Genomic DNA, 22,627 nt, shown 5'->3' on the forward strand with positions numbered 1-22,627 from the left:
GAACCTGTGCTCTATTGCCTCCCAGGCAGGGAGTTAACCATTTGAGCTACAGAGAACGACTCCTTTTATCAGCCAGCCAGGGTGGGAGGTATATACTTAAAGTCACAACCTTCCTCCCACACTTGGGTATACCAGGGGTTGTGACTTTAAGTATATATATATATGTGTGTGTGTGTGTGTGTGTGTGTGTGTGTGTGTGTGTGTGTGTAAGTAAAAGTTCATTTGTTCAAAATCTTAAATCTCCTAAAGTTCTTCACCGATTGCTTTGAAATTTTGACACAACGTTGCATTTGAATACGCGAATGTTTTTATATACCTATATTATATAGATGTCACACCTGTGACAGGTGAAAACATGCTTTTTTGAAAACCAGCGCCATCTGTTGGACATAAAAGCAACACATGCTATATTAAATATTTCACGATTCCATTTCAATGTTTCCGAGCATTGTTCTATTGAATTTTCATAGATAGGTGGGCAAGACCCCCATGAACCTTGCTGCTGCTGGTAACGGCATGACTCTGCCCAGAGGGAACCACCCTGGAAATGTTTCTTTCTTTGCATGCTGTTGGTAAATGTGTCCGGTCCAACATCTTTCCAGCAATTGAAAATTGTTTCTCACATGGACAATTATATGTTGCATGTTCTAGAGTCGGCAAACAGACAATCTCTATATCTGCACAGACAATGGAACAACAAAAAATATTGTATACCCACAAGCATTGTGAAATTAAACATATTAGAAACTTGCACTTTCTCTTTTCTTTCTTTTCCATTTAAACAGACTGGGCCACAGCAACGCGTGGCCGGGTACAGCTAGTATATATGATAGATAGATAGATAGATAGATAGATAGATAGATAGATAGATGGATGGATGGATGGATGGATGGATGGATGGATGGATGGATGGATGGATGGATGGATGGATGGATGGATGGATGGATGGATAGATGATAGATAGATAGATAGATAGATAGATAGATAGATAGATAGATAGATAGATAGATAGATAGATAGATAGATAGATGGATGTGTTTGTGTGTGTGTACATATGTACAGACACATACATACATAATACATAGTATGTAATACATACATACATACATACATACATACATACATACATACATACATACATATATATATATATATATATATATATATATATATATATATATATATATAATTTATCACATGGTAATATATTAAAGACACAATATATATTGTGGATAAAGTCACTCGGATTTGGACAAATCTGGACTCCAATTGCACAGTACCAGCCGAGGTACCGGGGGAAGGTCTTGAGCGAATTTTATGGAGCGAGTTTCAACTTGTCGCTCCTGAGGAAGTGGACAAGGCCATGGGAGCGGTGAGTGCCTCCAGCTGTATACTGGACCTGTGTCCCTCCTGGCTGGTCTCGACCAGCAGGGAGGTGACACGTGGCTGGATCCAGATGATAGTTAACACCTCTCTCCGGGAGGGGTCCTTCCCGCATCTCCTAAAGGATGCGGTGGTGAGACCCCTCCTGAAGAAACCTTCTCTGGATCCAGCCATCTTGAGTAACTATCGTCCAGTCTCCAACCTCCCCTTTGTTGGGAAGGTTGTTGAGAAAGTGGTGGCCTCTCAACTCTGACAGTCCTTGGATGAAAACGATTATCTGGATCCCTTTCAGTCCGGTTTCAGGCCTGGTTACAGCACGGAAACCGCTTTGGTCATGCTGATCAATGATCTCTGGCGAGCCAGGGATAGGGGTCACTCCTCTATCCTTGTGCTCCTTGACCTCTCAGCGCCCTTCGATACCATCGACCATGGTATCCTTCTGCGACAGTTGCGGGAGGTGGGAGTGGGAGGCACCGTTCTTTGGTGGTTCTCCTCCTACCTCTCGGACAGGTCGCAGTTGGTGTTGGTCGGAGGGCAGAGATCGACTCCTAGGGCCCTCAATTATGGGGTGCCGCAGGGTTCAGTCCTGTCCCCCCTCCTATTTAAAAACTACATGAAGCCGCTTGGTGAGATCATATGCCGGCACGGGATTAAATATCACCAATATGCGGACGATACACAGTTGTATCTGTCTGCCCCATGCCGACTCAGTGAAGTGGTAGAAGTGATGTGCCAGTGCCTGGAGGCTGTCAGGGTCTGGATGGGAACAAACAAGATGGCGCTCAATCCCGACAAGGGTTCCACCACAAAACCGCGCTCGACTAAACCGTGTCCAACTAAACCGCGTAGCTGACATCATCAACAGGGCGACAACAGTGCGGAGACAGAAGCATGCTGTAAACCCTAAACCTAAAATTAACCCCTAAACCTAACTCCCCTAAACCTAATCTAAACCTAACCCTAAACCTAACCCTTAACCTAACCCTAAACCTAATCCTAACCCTTAACCTAACCCTAAATCTAACCCTAACCCTTAACCTAACCCTAAACCTAACCCTAAACCTAACCCTTACCTTAAGTTGAATCGGCTTGCTTTCAAAGCGCTATTTAAAGCACCCTTTCTCCACGCTGGCTGTTGTTGCCCTGTTGATGACGTCAGCGACGCGGTTTAATCGGGCGCGGCTTAGTCAAGCGCAGTTTTGACGGGTCACACCTGACAAGACCGAGTGGCTATTGATGCTCCCTCCCAAAGATGGTCCAGCTATTCCATCTCTCAGCCTGGGGGGTGAAATTATACGCCCCTCAGAGAGGGCCTGCAATTTGGGAGTCCTCCTGGATCCGCAGCTGACTTTAGAACATCATTTGTCAGCTGTGACCAGGGGGACTTTTGCCCAGGTTCGCCTGGTGCACCAATTGTGGCCCTACTTGGACCGGGAGGGCCTTCGGATAGTCACTCACGCCCTCGTCACCTCAAGACTGGACTACTGTAATGCGCTCTACATGGGGCTTGCCCTTGAAGAGTGTTCGAAGACTTCAGCTTATTCAGAATGCAGCCGCGCAAGTAATTGTGGGTGCACTTCGGTACACCCACGTTACACCTATCCTCCACGCGCTGCACTGGTTGCCATTGGTCTCCGGACATGCTTCAAGGTGCTAGTTATTACTTTTAAAGCCCTACATGGTATCGGACCTGGGTATTTGAGAGACCGCCTCCTGCCAGTCACCTCCCAAAGACCTATCAGATCCCACAGATTAGGCCTCCTCCGAATTCCATCTGTCGGCCAATGTCAGCTGGCGACTCCTCGGGGGAGGGCCTTCTCTGTGGCTGCTCCGGCCCTCTGGAACGATCTCCCCGTAGAGATCCGGACTCTCACTACCCTCCTGGCCTTCCGCAAAGCAGTTAAGACCTGGCTGTTCCGGCAGGCCTGAGGCTGTTGAACTATCCAGCCCCACTCGAGGTTATGGCTGTTGTAGTATTTTAAACTGTTGTTTTTTATTTTATTTTTTTTGTATCCCCTCCCTTTTTATTGTTAGCCGCCCTGAGTCCCTCGGGAATAGGGCAGCATACAAACTCAATAAATTGAATTGAATTGAATTGAATATTGAAGAAAATATGAATGAGTTCAAATTACAAGAGATAACAAATGTTTTAAACAAATAAATATTTTCCCTTAAACAAGAAGAAACCCTGGGTAGCAAAAGCTGGTTGGCAAAGTAACAGACATAATTGGTTATATCACACTATATGCCCTCCCAGTTGGGGAAATTGTGGTAGCATCTACCTTCAGCAAAAGATTGAATTAAATATCCTTTGAGGTCTGTTCCATTTCTATTTCAAGCAATCATAGAAATTAACCCCCAACTTCTACATATGTTCACCAGTTCTAGGCATATTAAATAAACATGGTAATTTTTTTCCTTGATTTTAATTACTTGTAAACCTCCTGTGGTCATTGGGAATCAGGTGGTCTATATATTTAGATACTATTATTTTAGCTGGTGGACATGTAAAGCAAAAAACAAAAAAGGAACAAAAATAATAATTGATACTGGATTATATTCTTCCAATTGCCACATGAGTGAGTATGATAAAGTCACCTGAACTGGCATTAACTTCTTATTCATCTTTCCTCCAAAGAACCAAAAGGACAAGCAAAGCTATTTCACTGTCTGAGACTCTTCTTTTAAAAAAGAAAAAAAAAGCACCCCATCCCTTTTTAATTCTTTTAAAACTTCATGTGGCAACAAAATGCAGTGAAATCTGGCATGTAAACAAGAAGCTTTCTGCTAATTATTTTTATGACAATGAAAGTCAAAATCTTTTTGAGTGTAACTTTGATACTGAGCACTTCCCTTCAAGGATGCTTGTTAAGGAAGGATGAAACAATCCATTTGGGGTTGGATAATCAATGCATTTGATTAGGTTCATCTCTTTATTTTTTGAGTGCACTTGAGGGAAATCATAAGCCGGTCGAGACTCAGCAAGTTCCACATGGCAACGTACAACAACTACATTTTCTAAAGTACATTACTTTGGTTTTTTTTAAACGGGGTGTAATGAATTCCAATGAAGGAAAACAAGTTGCTTTTGGGATGTTGCTTAATTACTATTTTCATGGAATTATCTGAGACAGTCTGCTTAACAATCTCATTTTTTTACTACTTTAATTTTCCAATTGGGTTTAAATGCATCTTTTAATCTACCGCCATAAAGAACGCATTATAAAATATAAACTAGAATAGCATTAAAGCAATTAATATCTAAATACAAATCAAATATTGAAATGAACTAAATTAAATTGAAATAAATGAACAGTTATAAGCTTGATGAAAGAGGTCTGTTTTTATCAACTTCCAAAATACTGGGAAAATGGAAGCCAAGTAAGAGCGACACATATTGCTAGCTTGGCAGCCACATAAGCCCTTTCATGTACCAGGTGTGGAACCTCTGGCAGCCAGCGTACCTTCAGAAGAGCATCTCCTGGTAATTTGAGTAGCTGGGCAATTCACAGAAGGGAGATAATCTGTCAGATAGCAATATCCTAAATAGTTTGGAGCTTTAAAAGTCAGGGCCTTGATTTATGCCCATTTGGCAGTTATAGCCAATGTATATCTTTTGTAGAAGAATCATATGCTCTTCATATCTTGTACCAGTCAGTAGCCCAGATGCTCCATTGAGGCCAACCCCATGCATGGCCTATAACAGTAATTCAAATGGGTTAAGGTGTGGATTATTATCACTACATCCAAGTGACGCAAAAGGTTTAAAGTTGGTGCACTGGCTGCAGTATGGAAATGTGATCCTTAGAGGGAGCTGTCATGTACAAATTGATAGGCAGGAAGCAAAGAAGACTTGCAGGCTCTCAACTTGCTCCTCTTAAGGGAGTACACCTTCAACCTGAGTAAGCTTAATTCAGTATCAAAATTTGTTTACCAACAGTTCTTTTGTCTTCTCTGGACTTAATCTCAACATGTGTTCTCTCAATGTACTCATTTTCCAGGTTAGGCAATGTTCAAAGATGCTCTCTTGGCATTAGAATTGGTATTAGATTTGAAGGAGCCGCAGAGATTGTTGCCATCAGTATAATGCCAGCACTGAGATTCTGAATGAACTTCCCAAATAGGAAAGACATTTTTTGAATGCCTCCTAGGCTACATGGAAGGAATCACTCCGTTTAGCCAACATACAATCAATATTAATGTCATGGGGGTCGTTCTTAAGATGCATAGTTATATATCTATAGATGTGAACATCACATGTGAACATCAGTATGAAGGTGGACATTGGAATTTTGTTTGTTTAACACACTTCTGAACGATAGGCCATTAGCTTATATATTACAAGATTTATGACTTGAAAGTGTTGCACTCACTCTACAGGGAATATCAGTCTCAACTTCTTAATTATCTGTCATCTCTGTCATCATATTCTTTTACAATGTCTAAGCTAGTCCCTTTGGCTTTCCCTTTCAGATCTCTGTAACAAGCTAATTTGAAATTTTTCAGAGAAGGGGCTGACATGTTTGTCTGCCTAGATACGGAACACAGAGAGGTTGTTATTATTATTAGGTCAAAGTCTATTGGTCAGGGGAAAGGCAAGGGATCAAGGGAATCCAACTTTGTTTCCCCAGAACTCTAGAATCATTCTCTCTTTCAAGACTGGTTTCCTTTGGTTTTGTTGCATTAATGAATGTGCACATCTGATATATTTTGTCAGCCTTCTAAGTCATGTCACAACTTGGATTGGGTAGTGATATTATTGGTTCAATCCCCAGATGTTTTCCCAATGTAGCGTTAATAATAGAAACTGAGATGCCAAAAATCGAAGTCAAAATCTGAAGAGTGATTTTAACAGTCCAGCTAAGGCTAAATTTGGCACCAACTGGATTGCTTCTCCTAATATTCCCTGACAACTTTAGATCAATATGATAGAAGTGTATCTCAAGCAAATTATATTAGCATAGCTTTTCACCAGAATATTTATTATCTCTAGCAATAAATAAAGCTAAAGTGATCATGAACTCAAAGATCTGGGATATAAATCATAATCTTAAGGGTTCACTGACAAATGCACGCATGACAAAAGCGCGCCGACAAAACCATGGTGAGAAAACCGCGAGGTTGAAATCGCGCCCACAACAGCGCGCCGACAACAGCGCACCAACAAAAGCGTGCCATCAACAAACAACGCAAAAACAAGGTAATAACCCTAACCCCAACCCTAACCCTAACCCTGAACCTAACCCTAACCTTTACCTTAACCTAATCGCGCTTTTGTCGGCGCGCTGTTGTCGGCGCGCTGTTGTGGACGCAATTTTAACCTCGCGGTTTTCTCACCGCGGTTTTGTTGGTGTGCTTTTGTCGTGCGCACATTTGTCGGGTCATGAACCTTAAGAATGTCTTCAGTAGTTTTTCCTCTTATAAACCCTAAATTTCAGTAGTTTTTCCTCTTATGCACCCTAAATAATTAGGGGCATTTTGCAGAGCCTGATTTAATATCCTATCTTTTAGAAGGCAAATTTGATTATACCTGCTTCCTAGAGGGTTAGCCCAAGTGAATTACATGAAATTGAGTCAGTGGAACTGGCTCAAATGTTTGAAGTGAGATTAAAGAAATGTAAATTTATACTGTGTGTTTTATTTTCTTGTAAATATATTTTTGTTTCTGTACATTCATCAACCAGCATCTTCCCTGCATTGTGGTCTATGATTGTATAAAATTTGACTCAATGTGATGCTATTTAAAAAATAACACATGACAGTTGATATAGGGTTACAACTGTAGTTTCTTCATATCCTCAAGAGATAATTTCAGCATTATTTCCCACTACAGCTGCTTTTCCAAAGTCCTGTTGACAGAAGTATACAGCAGCAGGAACCACTTTCCTTTTGATGTACAATATGTGATACTCTATGGCAGACCTCAAAGTGATTGTTTTGGAAAAGCAGGCCTTTAACAGTACCATTCAGTGATAGATTGCTGAATTTACATACATCAAAGGGTTCCAGGCAATCTCAACAAAGAAAATGAATTTTTAACGCATTACCTTTGTTGGTTGATAAGGTACTTGTAATCTGTCTCTCAAGTAACCTGCATCTGTATAACCAACCTGTCCTCCCCTCCCTTTCCCCTCCTCAGTCTGACCTCATTTTAAATCCTACATCAGCCTAGCCACTCTCTGTGCATCTGATGAAATGAGCTGCAGTTCACAAAAGCTTATACCTTTTATTATAATGTGTTAGTCAGAAGATGGGCTACTACACTCCTCTAAAAAGTCCCACATGAAAATATCATGTCTGCTAAGTGACATGAAAGGATTGGTGAAAATGAATTGAAAGAACACACAAAAAGAGATTGCTCTCTGGACACTCACGAATTAATGAGAATGGTGACTTTTGATGAGGATCTGCTTGGAGAAAGGTATGTTTGCTTTCAATAGATGGGATAAGCTATTCCTTTATATACATGGCAAAGGAATAAAATGAAACCTGAAAGTCTGCTTGGGATGAAAGATACAAGGAATTAATAAAAGGTGCCAGAATAATGAAAAGTTCAGATCATGGGACAGACTGTTATTTTCAGAATGGATCTTAGGAAAATAAAAAGACAATCAAAAAGGAAAGAAATGAAAGACATTAGAATGAAAATAGAGTGAGTGGGGGGAACAAAGTATGAGCCTTATTAGGGGGGGGGGAGAAACCCTATTAAACTCTCCAAATGATAGAATGGAATGAATAAAAAACAAATGTAAAGAATGAGAATTGAGAACTACTTGAAAGAAAAGGAAAGAGAAGAGAAGGGGAGAGAAGGTATGCCACAGAGAGTCACTGAAGTATGTGCATAGCTACTGTATACTAAGGGAAAATGTGAACAAAGGGATGCTTTGTGGACTAAAAAAACACAAAAGAGAACAAGCAACAATTAAGATAAAAAGAGTAAGAGAGAATGCAGAGCAATTGTTTAAAAGGTTTTGGAATGGTTACCTCAAAATGGCTTCCACAGCCTCTCAAATTAATGCAATAGAAATGACTGAAATTTCAGGGAATCATGAAATCCCTTGATAACTCAGAATTTGCAAGACCATATTCAAAGATTAGAATATCTCACACAATATTCTGATGTCCCATATCCAGGGTTATGGTCACTGATATTTCACACAGCTAAAGTTAATTCCGTTTTTTTTAAAAAATTAGGCATAGTGACAAGGATTTGAAAAATAACAGCTAGTTGAGAAGAACTATTGTTACCAATGAGAAATAATAAGATGGTACATCTTATATCATCCATATCAGTACAGTAACTTTCTTGTTTTATTTTGATATTGCTGGATCTGGAAAAAAACGCATTAAGGTATAATTACTAAATCCATTATATTTTATTATAACTGCCAACCTGCAGTTTATAATAAAATATAACAAATTTAATTTATATTTACCTTTATTCTCTGTCTTCCTCCTTCTGTTTATATTTAACAACAACTTGTTCAAATTTGTTGCCAAAACCTTTTATAAAGGATGTCACTTTTGCAATAAGATTGTTCACTGCAGTAGTTTTTAATCAGCTCACCTTAATGGCAATCAAAGAAATAGTTTTGTTTTCCACCTGTTCCCAAAGTACAGCTGGGCTCATATTATAGGTTTATCATTCTATATGAGGTCTTACCATTTTTCTAATTCAAGTGACATGCTTTTTAAGAGTTTAGACACTTATTGTAGAATCTTGATGCAGAGAGAGAGAGAGAGAGAGAGAGAGAGAGAGAGAGAGAGAGAGAGAGAGAGAGAGAGAGAGAGAGAGAGAGAGAGAGAGACTATCTGAAAGGAGGAGTGGTATTCACTTACCTTCCCTACCAGTTCGCAAATGTGAGCACGCTGTTGCACGCATGCACTCTGCTTTCTGCATGTGCACTTTGCCTTTAAAAAGGGCCTAAATGGGATGCCATAGAGTTGGGGCAGGTGGACGGGGCCACTTGCAATTTCTGTTACTGGTTTGGGTGAACCTGTCAGAACTGCCAGAATACCACTTCTGTGAAAGTTCCTGAAAATAGCTTATAAACTGCATTGATGAAGGCTATTATCACTCAATATGACTCCAGCAAAGCATCAGAATAAAAACACCACCAAAAATGTTGAAAGGAAATGGACAAAGTATGGCTTAGCTTAGCAATAATTCAAAAGCCACAGAAATAGCTTTGTGAGGGTCAGCTTAATAAAGATTTATCTTCATCAGAATAGTAAAAGGTAGGAAGGAATCCAAAAAGGTGAGCATAATGGAAACCACAAAGATCTTCAGCCGTTTGTCCAATAAATATTAAATGCAGAAGACTTATAAAGTTAAATATATTGGGTGGGAAACTCCTCTGCCAAAATAAGAACAATTAGACAACTCCTGGGTATTTCTGAACACAGAACTCAGTGACTGGACATGTGCATACATCTGAAGGAACTTCTAGAGCAAAGAAGACTTGGTTCTTTGTGAGAAAGTGACAAAAGACAATTACAATTGCATAAAAAGGTTATCTTTTTCAGTAGAATTTACCTATATTATCAATAGCAGCCAAATAAAATAGCAATATTTCACAACCAAAGATGGAGGGCACGCAGTACCATCCAGATAGTTAATAATCCCCATGTTTAGACAACATTAGATCATTGCCTCATTTTATAATCTCCTAAATTCTTTTAAACAACATTAAGAAACAAATGTTAAGAAACATTAGATAATTCTGTCACTGTTTTTCAGTCTAACCTGTGTTGGCAAGCCTGTGCAAACTTTTCTATGCTTCATTTGTTATCCTCACTGCAATAAATGCACACAGTAAAAAAAAAAGTAGCTAAAGCTATCATCAACAAACATTTGAAATAAACAAATGGCTATGAGAATTAAAAAGAGTTTTGAGTGGTACCCCTAAGAAAGCAGAACTGGCGCCAAATATTTATTTAGGATGAAATTCAGTAAACAGTGGTGGAGAACCAAAAATGAATACAGGTAGTCCTCGACTTACAACCACAATTGAGCTCAACATTTCTGCTGCTGAGTGAGACAGTTGTTAATAGCAATAGCATTTAGACTTATATACTGTTTCACAGTGCTTTGCAGCTTCTAAGTGGTTTACAAAGTCAGCATATTGCCCCCAACAATCTGGGTCCTCATTTTACCAACCTCTTTGTAGAAAGGGCCATTACTGATAAGGAAATGGAGTACTGAAATGTATTAGTAACTTATAATTAAACATTTCTTTCCCTTTTCCTAAATATAATTGCATGTGTTTAGTAAAACCTGTCTTAAAGGTCTGTTCCGAAATTGAGTTGAATAGCTTCAAGGTCAGGTTAAAACCTATTTTAAATCAAGCAAAATTGGGGATAAATTTCCAACCACTGAATTTTTAGTCTTCTGCATATAAACATTTGAACTGTTTGTCCTTTTCTACTCAAAATCCAAATGAATTGGACCCATAGCATTACTATTCAGTGTTGAAGCTAGTCAAATTCAAAAGACTAATTAATCTGTTATCTCAGTACAAAGCCAAAGGATTTTGCACTAGACCCAGAGTTAAGCATCAGTTGAACCTCTTCTGCACTTCAAGAAAAAAGGATATATGTACATGTATAAAACAAGGAAAACATCCATAGTCAGGAGCTATTGAAAGAATGGAATTACAAAAATCAGAATAGAAATGAAGGGAGAGGGACATGGGGGGAGGGAGAGGGAGGAGAGAGAGAGAGAGAGAGGATTCCTTTTATAAGGAGGTCCTCACTCTTACATAGAAGTGTGTCTTTAAACAAACCCTTTGGGCAAAGATAGAATATATAAATCATAAAAATTAAATTAAAGAGTATCCCTGCTGATTGATTAGCTAGCTCTAATAAAAGCTGATTGATGTCTCCCTCTATCATTCACAAGCACCCAGAGAAGAGAAGTACTATGCTATTTCAAGTCCAAAGAGGACTTGGGATTTCTCTTCTGGGGTTCACCTCTGACTACTGTTTCCAGTGGCACACTTGACATGTACATGAATTGTCCTGAATAAATGTGGATCATATCAGTGTTTAGACATTTGAACTCTGACATTATTATCCCTCCTTCTAACATCAGTAAAAAAAGCAAGAAAGTGAAACTTACTTTCCCTTATTGCCAAAGAGGGAATAAAGCTGAGAACTAACATGAAACTCACCATTGTCTCAATGTCACCAACTCAGCTAGCAATTTTAAAAGCTTACTGCTCCTGAGAGTGTAATAAAAAAGACATAAGTGATCTTTACAAGCTATCAGCAGGATGAAGGATTAGATAGCCATGTCCCAGCACTGAGCAGGTCAGGAAGCATCAGTAACATTCTTGCACTCATATGCACTCATTATCTCCAAAGTTTCGTATCACCAAATTGTTACATTTCTAAATGTTAAATCTGCCCACCTAGGTCTATTCTTCAATATATAGTAAAACAGTAGACCTTGAAGTAAATCTACTTGTGGGTCATCCTTACGTCAGTTGTGGTGGCAGTTTTGGTAGTTTCTGTCACTTCAAAGCGGAGTGTTCCTAAGAGCATCCTTGGTGTTTGCTCAGCATCCTTAACCCCAAACACAATGCTGCGGGTACTTACTAACAAACTAACTCTCACTTCTGTACGTCGAAGATGGACTTGCCTAACAGCTTCAGCTATGGATTAGCAAATGGGAAACAGCTGAGCATGTGTAATGGAAATCACCTTGATCTCTAAATCAGCATTCCCCAATCATTTGGATTGGCAGACTGGGGGGGGTGGGGTGGAGGAGAAGAGACGGTTTTGTGTAAGTGGCAGATGTTTGCATGAGAGTGTGCAGCTCCATTTGTGCAAGAGGCAAACATCTGCACCTGCTGCTCTCACAAATGGTGATTCATGCCCACGCATGTGCATGCTGCTTGCACAAATGGAACTGCACACATAGGTTTGCCTGCCGCTTGTATGGCCCAGTTCCAAATGGGTCATGGTCCAATAGTGGGCTGTGGTCCAGGAATTGGGGACCCCTGCCCTAAATTGCCAAGTTAAAGTGCTGTTTTTGTCCTGTAAATCTCTTTATGGCTTGGCATGGTCCCTGCTGGAGAATTTAAATCCGTCTAGCCCAGGGGTCTCAAACTCGCAGCCCATGGGCCAGATGCGTCAAGTGCTGGCCACACCCACATCCAGTTTAGCAAAGGGGGGGAGTCACAATATGTCACGTGACAATGCTGTGACAATGCAAATTTGACACCCCTGGTCTAGCCTACTGGGTTATTTCAGGAGCAGCAATTCTTAGTTTCTCACTTTTGGGAAATAAATAGAGCTGAGGCCCAGAAGTGCTGTTGGTATAAAGGATTCTCAGAAACAGTCTTCCAGTGCTGTTTTGTAAAGTATTCTAGCTACACTTCACCATTTAAAAAAAATCTTACTAATTTCTTGGAGGGGGAAGGTTTCTTTAATTGTTTCTAAACTTTGTTTAACTTTTTATTGCTGATGTTTTATATTTTTCTATATTGGGTATACCACTAAGAGTTAATTTGGATTCTGGCAAGATATACATGCAATACATAAATAAAATATATTTTCAGTATGCAACAGGTCAAAGTAAGCCTTTCCATTCATTTTCTGAGGTCAGTTACTTTCACAAACTAAGTACATTCACATAATGGTCATTTGCAAACCACAGCAATCTTCTTGTTCCTATATTGTCTGTAAAAGTCAAATGTCCTTAAACTGAGCTCAACTCCTGGTGGATTCGTATTATAATACTACAATGCATGTAGTCTGCTTTCTTCGAAGACAATAGTAAAGGTAAAGGTTCCCCTCGCACATATGTGCTAATCATTCCTGACTCTAGGACTCTCTTCCGTTTCGGAAGAGTCGAAGAGCCAGCACTGTCCAAAGACGTCTTCGTGGTCATGTGGCCAACATGACTGAAGGCGCACAGAATGCTGTTACCTTCCAACCAAGGGTGGTCCCTATTTTTCTACTTTCATTTTTACATGCTTTTGAACTGCTGGGGTGGAAGAAGCTGGGACAAGTAATGGAAGCTCACTCCATTATGCGGTGCTAGGGATTCGAACCGCCAAACTGCTGACCTTTCTGATCGACAAACTCAGCATCTTAGCCATTGAGCTAAGAGGACAATAGTAGACCTTCCCAATCTACTATTTCATCCTGTGATTTCCTGAACTTTTCTCCTCCATATACGAGCCAGGTCCAACCCTGGTTTTTTTTTTCTTTGCTTAAAAATCAGACAGGATTGCACAATCAGTAAATACAAATATTTGTTTTTATCTCTAGAAAACATACTTCTAAGTGTTATTATAGACCTAGTCCAGTGATGGCGAACCTTTTCTGGCTCGTGTGCCAAAAGCGAGGGGCGCAGGGGGTCATGCGCAGGCATGCCACACCGATAATGCAATGTGCGACCCCCAGCGGGCATGGGTGCATGATTCCCCCCCATTTTTTGCATTTTTTTCACCCTCCACAGGTTCCAGAGGCTTTATAAGAGCCTGGGGAGGGTGAAAACAGCCTGCCCTGCCCCACCCAGAGCCCCTCCAGAGACTTCAGGAGCTTCCCTGAAGTCTCTGGAGCGCAAAAAACTGACCCTACCAGAAAACCAGAAGTTCAGGAACCAACTTCTGGTTTTCTTGTAGGGCCAGTTTAAGCCCTCCAGAGCATTCAGGGAAGCCTCCTGAAGGTCCCTGAAGGCTCCAGAGGACTAAAAAGACCCTACGAAAGTGACTTCCAGTTTGCTCGTAGGTCGTTTTTCGTTCTCCAGAGCCTTCATAGGAGTGTGCCATAGGTTCGCCCTCCTGGACCTAGTCCATTTACACAAGAGACTTAGCCATAGACCTACCAGTATGTATAAGTCAAATTTTGTTGAAGGTAAAGTGCCAGGAATGAACCCATATGCATTGTTTCAGTTTTTAAATTCCTTTTCTCACTGTTCAGAGAGCATGTAGAAATAGACCTACAAATTATAATTAAATAACTACCGGTACTCCTGCTCACCTTTGAAGTAGTTGTTTTTTTAATAGAATCCAACCTATTGTTGAAGAAGCTAGCTTTATTATAGATGTGAAAGGAGGTGCTTTCAACAACTCATGTCTTAGAAAAAGATTAAATTAGATCACTGCAGTGCAGGTTTTATTTATTCAAGTAGCATGAACTTTTAAAATATCTGGATAAAAGAAGAACTCTTATTGATAATAGTTTACTTTCATTCAAGAGTCCAGAATTAAGTCAAATACAGTAGATGTTTTTATATTTGAGCATATTTTCTCAATTACTTTATAATTGGATACACGAAATACTTGGATGCCATGCCTTCCTAAAATTATAACTTCTCAAGAATATCGCCACAATTTAAAAAACCAAAAACCCTAAAGATTGTTACTACTATTATCAACCAGATATTTAGTCCAGATCTGGTGTTTTTGTCCACATATTGAGTCCTTCCCAAGGACCGGGGATACATTATTATTATTACCAAACTACTATAGTAAATAACCATAATTCTCTTATGGGAATTATAGAGAGGCTTATAGATAATAAGCAGCATTTTTCCTAGGATTGAATATTTAATAGCAATCTGTACAGTACCCACAAGATGGGTATTAGTCCTTAGTAATGGATTTGCATAACTCCCAATCTGGCCACCGTGTTTTGTACCAACTGCAGCTTCCAAATTGTCTTTTAAGGCAGACCCAGGCACAGCATGTTGCAGTAATCTAATCACTGCAGTTTTGAGTTACCAAAGAAAGTTTAAATGGGTCTTATTTACTTGCATGGCTGACAATGCTCTTCACTTTTGGATTCTTTTGTTTAAAGCCAAGTGTTGCTATGTAAGAAACTATATATGCACTGGGATATTATTAAAATTCTGTTTTTCCAACACAGTTACTTTGCAGTCTACTGCAGAGTGCCTGGGGAAATTAAAAAAGCTCTGATGTTATTTCATCCTTGTTTTGAGTCCTGATATCAAACTTGGGTTCATTAATTGTTCTTCATAAAGTTTATCTCTGTTTGTTCTACATAGAGGGGCATCACTGGTGAATGAAGCATATATCACAATCCAGGAAGAGCATGTGAACAGACCTCTAATCTGTGATGATTGGCTTTTCCTGTCTTGTTGTCTATGAGAACCTGCTTCAGGTTGGGTGGTTGCCTTACACAACTATGAGCTTGCCACCCAATACTAGAAAAGATAAAGCTTTATTGCTCAATATGGGTTGTATCTTATTAATATGTTTAAATGGTTTTGCCACCATGGATTAACCTCTTCCTATAACAACAATTTACAGTATGCTCCAATGTCAATAGATACATAAATGAGCCATATCTGAGTTAGTTTACTGACCTCCAAACAATGAAATCAAAGCAATTGTCAAATTTTACTTTCTCCATAAATTCTATTATGCATTTTTCAGCAGCAGGCAGTCGATTTCACAACTCCAAAGTTGTAGCTAACTAGTGCGACTTCCGGTACATCAAAAACGCAGGTACAAGTGGAGTTTAGAATCTCATCCAGCAAATCAGAGTGATGTGAAATTAGATTAGATCATATCAGGTCATATTAGATTAGATTAATGCTGGATCCACACATGAAGAGTTCAAAAAGGCATTGAACGTTATTGTTCAATGCCTATTTCACAGCAATCTTCTAAGAGTGGCAGTTTGCACCTGGGTCTAAATAAGGTTCAATGGCATTCAAGAGGGAGACCTTCCTCTCTTCATATACACTGCAGACTAGTTCCCTACTTGAGTCATCCTCCTCTCTCCAACAATTGGATTAGATTAGATTGTTATTGCAAGTGATGGAAGGAGCAGCTAAGATTATATCAGTACCTGAAATACTGTAGTTTCTTGGAAACCATTAAAATCTGTTTAAAAATTAAAAATAAAAAGCATATTAGTTCCGAGGCATCTATTTACTTACAAAAGTACTTTTTATGTATAAACAGAAACAATATCATTCCAAAGTGGAAAATCTAAAGATGTCCCTTCCCCACTGAACTCAGGTTTTCAAATAATCTAGTTGATCTAGAAAATTAGACTAATCGGGCACATGGATTCAGGTTCTGACAGTTGAAGCAAGACTTTTTGCTTCACAGTAAAACAAAGAATATTTTTGCTTATCCAACTCATAATATACCTCATGTGATCTCTTCCCTATCTACAACCCTTATACAGTACTTGTGTAAATCACTGCAGATATTAAATACAACATCAGCCGGCAATCCAAGTAAACAAAATGTTGGTTCTGCTTCAAGGGACAAGTGCATTCTTATGTCTGACAGATGTAGCAACTGTGAAATGGATGGTTATGATCTTGAATTAGTTGGGTGAAAGGACATAACAATTTTTTTTCATGTGTCAGAAGCAATGTTCAAACCAATAGCTCTTTGCCTGTTGCTGGTGTTATCAATCTGTGAAAACACACATTGTCTTTTCTTCAGAACTATTATATACATTTTAGGACAAGGCAGATCTTTAAGGGTGATTTAATATGAAGGATATTTAATTTAATCACCCCTTTGAATTGAATCTTTGACTTAAATCTTCGAATCAGTTCAAGATGCTGAAATAAATCAAGGGTTATCTAAGTGAACGAGTCCAATCCCCTTCTCAGTTCAGTGATCCAAATTAAAAAAAAGATAGCTGTCTAAGATTAGTTGAACATACCCGGATATATAAATTGAGTAAACAAATAAATAAATATGCAGTGATAAGTGACGTACCATTCTGGTTATTGTTTCCAGTATCAAATTATTTCAGTGGGAATCCTCTAAAAGGTAAAGGTAAAGGTTCCCCTCGCACATATATGCTCATCTCCCTTTCAAAGCCAAAGAGTCAACGCAGTCTGAAGACATCTCCATGGTCATGTGGCCAGCATGACTAAACACCGAGGGCACATGGAACACTATTACCTTCCCACCAAAAGTGGTCCGTATTTTTCTACTTGCATTTTTACATGCTTTCAAACTGCTAGGATGGCAGAAGCTGGGAGAAGTAACGAGAGCTCACTCCATCATGCGGCACTAGTGATTCAAACCGCCGAACTGCCGAACTTTTTGATTGACAAGCTCAGCATCTTAGCCACTGAGCCACCGTGTCCCCTTGGGAATCCTCTACTTTACATCTATTCTTCCATATGGTAACTTTGCCTTTTTTGCAGGAATTTAAAATTAGCCTCTATTTCAAAAGTATTGTTTGCAGATTTTGGGAATGCATACTGTAATGTTTTCCATTTGCCCTTTAAAATATAAATTAATTTGAGTCACCCATGATGCAGACTATGGAGTATAGAAGTGATATTCTTTTGTAATTTCCTTTTTTAAAAAAAAAACAATTTGATTAGACTATAAAATTAAATACAAAAATACAAAAGCAAACAGTAGGACATGGTGGGGAGGAAAAGGGGGGAAAGTGAGGAGGGGAGCGAGAAAAGGGGAAAAAATCATTGACTTCCGACTCCCTCTATTGCAGTAGAATAACATAAACATCAGCATTAACATCAAACTTCAACTTTTTTACTTTTCCATAATAATATGAACTAGCGCCATTTCTATAACAACAAATCAATCAAATCAGAAAAACCCAAAATCAAAGTTACATTTTTTTCCATTTCAAGCACAACGTTCAAAAGCAATCTCCATATAACAACAAAAGTACTTACCGGTATATTCTTTTCTTTGATCAAAACAGTCAATTTAGCCATCCCTTCCAACTCCATCAGCCTCTGTAGCCATTTGTCCATGATGGGAATAGAAATGTCCTTCCATTTATGTGTATACATACATATGTCTTGCTGACATCAACATATATAAGATCAAAGTTCCAAAAAAAATCTTTTTCTATTAAACCCAAAACAAAAGTTTCTGGTTTCATCTTTATCCCTGTTTTAAGAATTTCCTGTATTAAAATATGACTCTTACTCCAAAATTTCTTCACTTTATCACATGTCCACCATAAATAATAAAAGGTCCCTTCTTTACTTTTACATTTCCAACATTCATTTGAAATTTATACATTCTAGATGACTTAACCGGTGTTAAATACCAGCAACACATTATCTTATTAAAATTTTCTTTTAAATTATTTAGTACGAATTTTAAACTTTCATCCACACATTTTTCCCATTGTTCAAGCATCAAATTATATCCAAAGTTCCTTGCCCACTGAATCATACAATGTTTTACATGTTCACTTTCCAAATTCAGTTTCAGTAACATATTATAAACCTTAGCAATAATATCTTCATAACTGCCACACAGTAAGATTTCCAATTCATTTTTAACAAAATCAAACCCAGGACTCTTTTTATCTAGTTTACATCTTTCTTTCAGTTGTTGATATGTAAACCAATGGTAAACATAACCTTCTAATTCTATAACTCTTCCCTCAACTTTAGGGTAGGGTTACTAGAGTTGAAAGATATTATTTTACCACAAGTCCACCAGTCTGGACCAGTTTGCCAACATTTCTTTTCTTTAAAAAAGCTTCCTGGGCAACTTCCAAAATCTTGTTTTATATTTATTCCAAATATGGCACGTCTAGCAAAGTGATTATTAAAACCAACATTAACTTTAATTTTGTCGTATCATAGATAACCAAACCTTAATTCATGGCCCTCTAAATCAAGTAGCCTCTTGTTCTGAAGGTTCACCCACTCTTTTAATGAGGCCAGACAGCATGCATCAAAATACAATTTCAAATCTGATAAATCCAAACCCCCTCTTTACTTAGCAGTCTTTTTGGAATTTCCTAAGCTAACTCTGACGTTTGGCTAAATGAGTCTGCAAGAGATTTCATTAACAGATGATTAGATAGCTATGTGAAGGGAGGGAGGGAGGGAGGGAGGGAGGGAGGAAGGTGCTACTGTGTTTTATTGGCAGGATTGGCTATAAGTATTTCTGAAATTGAGTGTATAATTTGGCTCTCTGCAGGCTACATATGAGGATGGAAAAACTATTTTATTCTTTTTCCAGTGGGCTATTCTTACAGAAATCCAAAAGTTAGTTATTTATTCAATTTATATATCCACCCATCTTGCATATGTGAATCTGGCCTTACGTAACAAAGTTAAAAATATTTTTAAAAATACAAACAAAACAATCACAAATGGTCCACACAACAGTAAAATGATAAAAACGATTAAAACATAAAAGAACAAAAGAAGAAGAAGAGCACAGTCAATCCATGTACAATATAACCTCTTTGCAGATTCCACACCATCTGCTCCCAGATGCCCAGGCTACATGGTACAGCCATGTCTTGAGGCCCTCCTGGAAGACCAGCAAGACAGGCCCAGTGTGATGTCAAGGAGAATGATGTTCCAGTGGGTGAGTGTCCTGGCAGACAAGTCTTTCCTCTTAGCTCCTGTCATATGACGTGTGTGTGTCTGTGTGTGTGTGTGAGAAAGAGAGAGAGAGAGAAGAGAGGGAGGGATGGAGAGAGAGGGGGGGGAGAGAGAATGGCACCCACAATATGCTCTTCCTGCTGGAACTGATGGGATGGTAGCAGAGATGGGTTCCTACCAGTTCCTACCAGTTCAGACTGGTTCAGCCAAACTGGTAGTAACTTGGCATTTTGGGTCGCTGGAACCAGCAGCGACCTAGGCCTACCACACCCTTGAACTGGTTCTCTCGGCGGCACCATCTTGTTTTGCCAGATGTGCATGCAGAAAGCAATTTTGTTGTTTTTGCCAGATGTGCATGCACAGTACGCATCAAGCATGTGTGCCAGGTGCGTACCTGAGTGAGCAGTAGCTGCAGCCAGGACCTACCCCTGGATGGTAGATGTAATTGGCAAACCCTCAAATAACAAAATTCCTTGCCATGTAGTTATATGAAAAGTTATAAAAAATAGCGATAAATTGAGTTCAAGGCCTTCTGATACATCACCTTGGAGATGACGTAGTGAACCCTACCCATTTTAGATACAGTGGATCAGGCTAGACTCCATCAAATCACATTTTAATCATACATTTTGGAAACAGCAGAGTATCCATTCCTCTCTTTCAAAGGCTCTTACCTTTAGTTGAGATTAATGGAGCTGGGAATAACAACTTAAAGCCTTGTAGTTATTTCCCAACCTGTGCTGTCGGAAAGGTAAAATCACTTTGTCCATCTTCAGGAGTATTTCAAACAAAGCACGGAGTGACATTTAAATGGAAATAATTGTGTGCCTTTTAGAATCAGGAACTTTCCCAGAACTATTCCATGGCATTATATAACAAGCGAAAGAGCTCAATTTTGCAGATTGACAAGCAAGCAACTCTTTTATTTCACTCTGAGTGTCACGAAAGAAGGATGAAGTGCTATCTGACTCTCACTGAGCCACAGGCAAGATGTGGGATTTTACCAAAGCAACTGGGGAATAATGAGAAGCAACAAGAATTATCTCACAATTATTACTCATTTCCAATTCCAAGCTTTCCCCCCACCCCCCTGAGTGGCAGGATGGTAGAAAGGCTTGAAAAACTCTCCTGAGGACACTCAGAAGCACAAAAAAAGCAGATAAAATTCAGTGTGTGAAAAAATATATCAGGTTGTGGAATTAACCTCCTCCACAGATGCTGGGCACTGAATACTGAGACTGCATACAAAGAGCTTAGGAGTCCAATAGAGGACTTTCAGATAGGAGTATTAAGGTTCAATTAGAATTGTTGAACTGAAGATAAAATAAGCATCTTTTTCTCCTCCTCCTCTTTTTCCCCTGTCATCAACCTGTCTTGGAGATGTATTATACTACAAATCCCATTATCCTTAACCTGGACATGTAATAAATCTCTTGGGCAACAGGTGGAAATGCTGTTTCAGAAATTACCTCAACTCCTGAGAAGATGGATGGCAGTGTCCCTGTGGGCAGGGTCATAACATCCATATGAAACAGCTTGGAGAGATCACAGATAGTAAAGCTTTGAAGTCAGTAGAGGCAGACAAGTGCATGATTCTTCATGCCCTTATATGAATGCTAATCCCGAAAAATCAAAGCAATGCTTTCAGGTGTCATCTCTTCTATAAGGTTGGTTTGCTTGTTATTGCTAAGATGGTACTTTTAATCCACGGAACAGATGCAGTTTTGGGGGTTTTATTTGACTGGGGAATTTTCTTTCATAAGCAGTGTGGGAAGCCACCCTCCTCCTCCTAGAAGAATGAAATATTTTGAGGAATATTTAATATTTACCTGAGCTTAAAGTGCGGTGATGGAAAAAGCTGAAGTTCTTGAAAAATAGGAGAAAATAGAAAAGTGCCTTCCTGGAAAAAAAATAATATTAAACATATTTTGCTTTTTCTTCCAATGTTTTCTTGGTTTGTAATTTTATAAGAGCATCAAAACTGATAAAGTGGAAAGGTTAATCAGATACAATTTAAGATCATTACTTAAATCATCATCTACACAGTAACTTTAATATTTTTCTTTTTTAGATGGAATAGAACAGAACAGAGGGCTTGTTTCTGTCACAATAAAGAAAGTGAAAGGAGGTTGTGACGTTTACCTTCCACTTTATTTTGCCAGCTTCATTAAAATAATAAGCTTACAGGATAATAAGTTTGTGTAGACAGAAGTGCTGCTGATTTCAGGTAAGTGGGTATTGCCTAAAAGAGTTTCTGCTTGTGTCAGAAGTCAAGCAACCATGAAATCTCTTGAATCCCTTTTGTCTACTCAAATATTAGAAGCAATCATCCATGTGTTGATTTAATGCCCACTTAATATGAAGGAGAAGCTTTGTTTTAACCCTGTATTTCTTGATAGAGTTATCATTTTCTGACCATTATCATCATCCTTATCCTTATGTGGTCCAACATAGGATAACAATATTCAGTGAATGTATGGAAAGCAATAGCACTTATATACTGCTTCATAGTGCTTTATAGCCCTCTATAAGTGGTTTACAGAGTCAGCATATTGCCTCCCGCCAAAATCTGGGTCCTCATTTTACCCACCTCAGAAGGATGGAAGGCTGGGGCAACCTGGTAAGGTTCGATCTGCCAAACTGCTAGTAGTCAGTGATCTGCAGAAGTAGCCAGCAGGGCTACACTTTAACCACTGTGCCACCGCAGATCTTACAGAATTTCAGGAAGGAAGGAAGTATGTTTCTGTGTTTCTGGTCTGTGTAACTTTAGAATAGAGGTGCAATTAAGCTTTCTTCGAGTTATTAACAAGAACTTTGGGGGGAAAACTCAGGAGGACAATTTTTGAGAGATGTAGCTTCAGGAAGACAATTAGTTGACAGAATATGGCCTTTATCCCAACC

At 39.0% G+C, this 22,627-nt stretch overlaps 1 long non-coding RNA gene across 1 annotated transcript; it reads left to right on the plus strand.

Moving 5' to 3' along the window:
* Positions 1-7,645: 7,645 nt before the first annotated feature.
* On the plus strand, positions 7,646-21,910 carry LOC148045004 (uncharacterized). Its single transcript, XR_015697158.1, has 3 exons — positions 7,646-7,804; positions 19,591-19,709; positions 21,798-21,910. It is a non-coding gene; the product is annotated as an uncharacterized LOC148045004 (long non-coding RNA).
* Positions 21,911-22,627: the final 717 nt, after the last annotated feature.

This window comes from Thamnophis sirtalis, unplaced genomic scaffold (genome assembly GCF_051295495.1).
Source record: "Thamnophis sirtalis isolate CommonGarterSnake01/CBP01778 unplaced genomic scaffold, rThaSir2_p1.2 scaffold_6, whole genome shotgun sequence".
In the NCBI taxonomy this organism is placed as follows: Eukaryota; Metazoa; Chordata; class Lepidosauria; order Squamata; family Natricidae; genus Thamnophis; species Thamnophis sirtalis.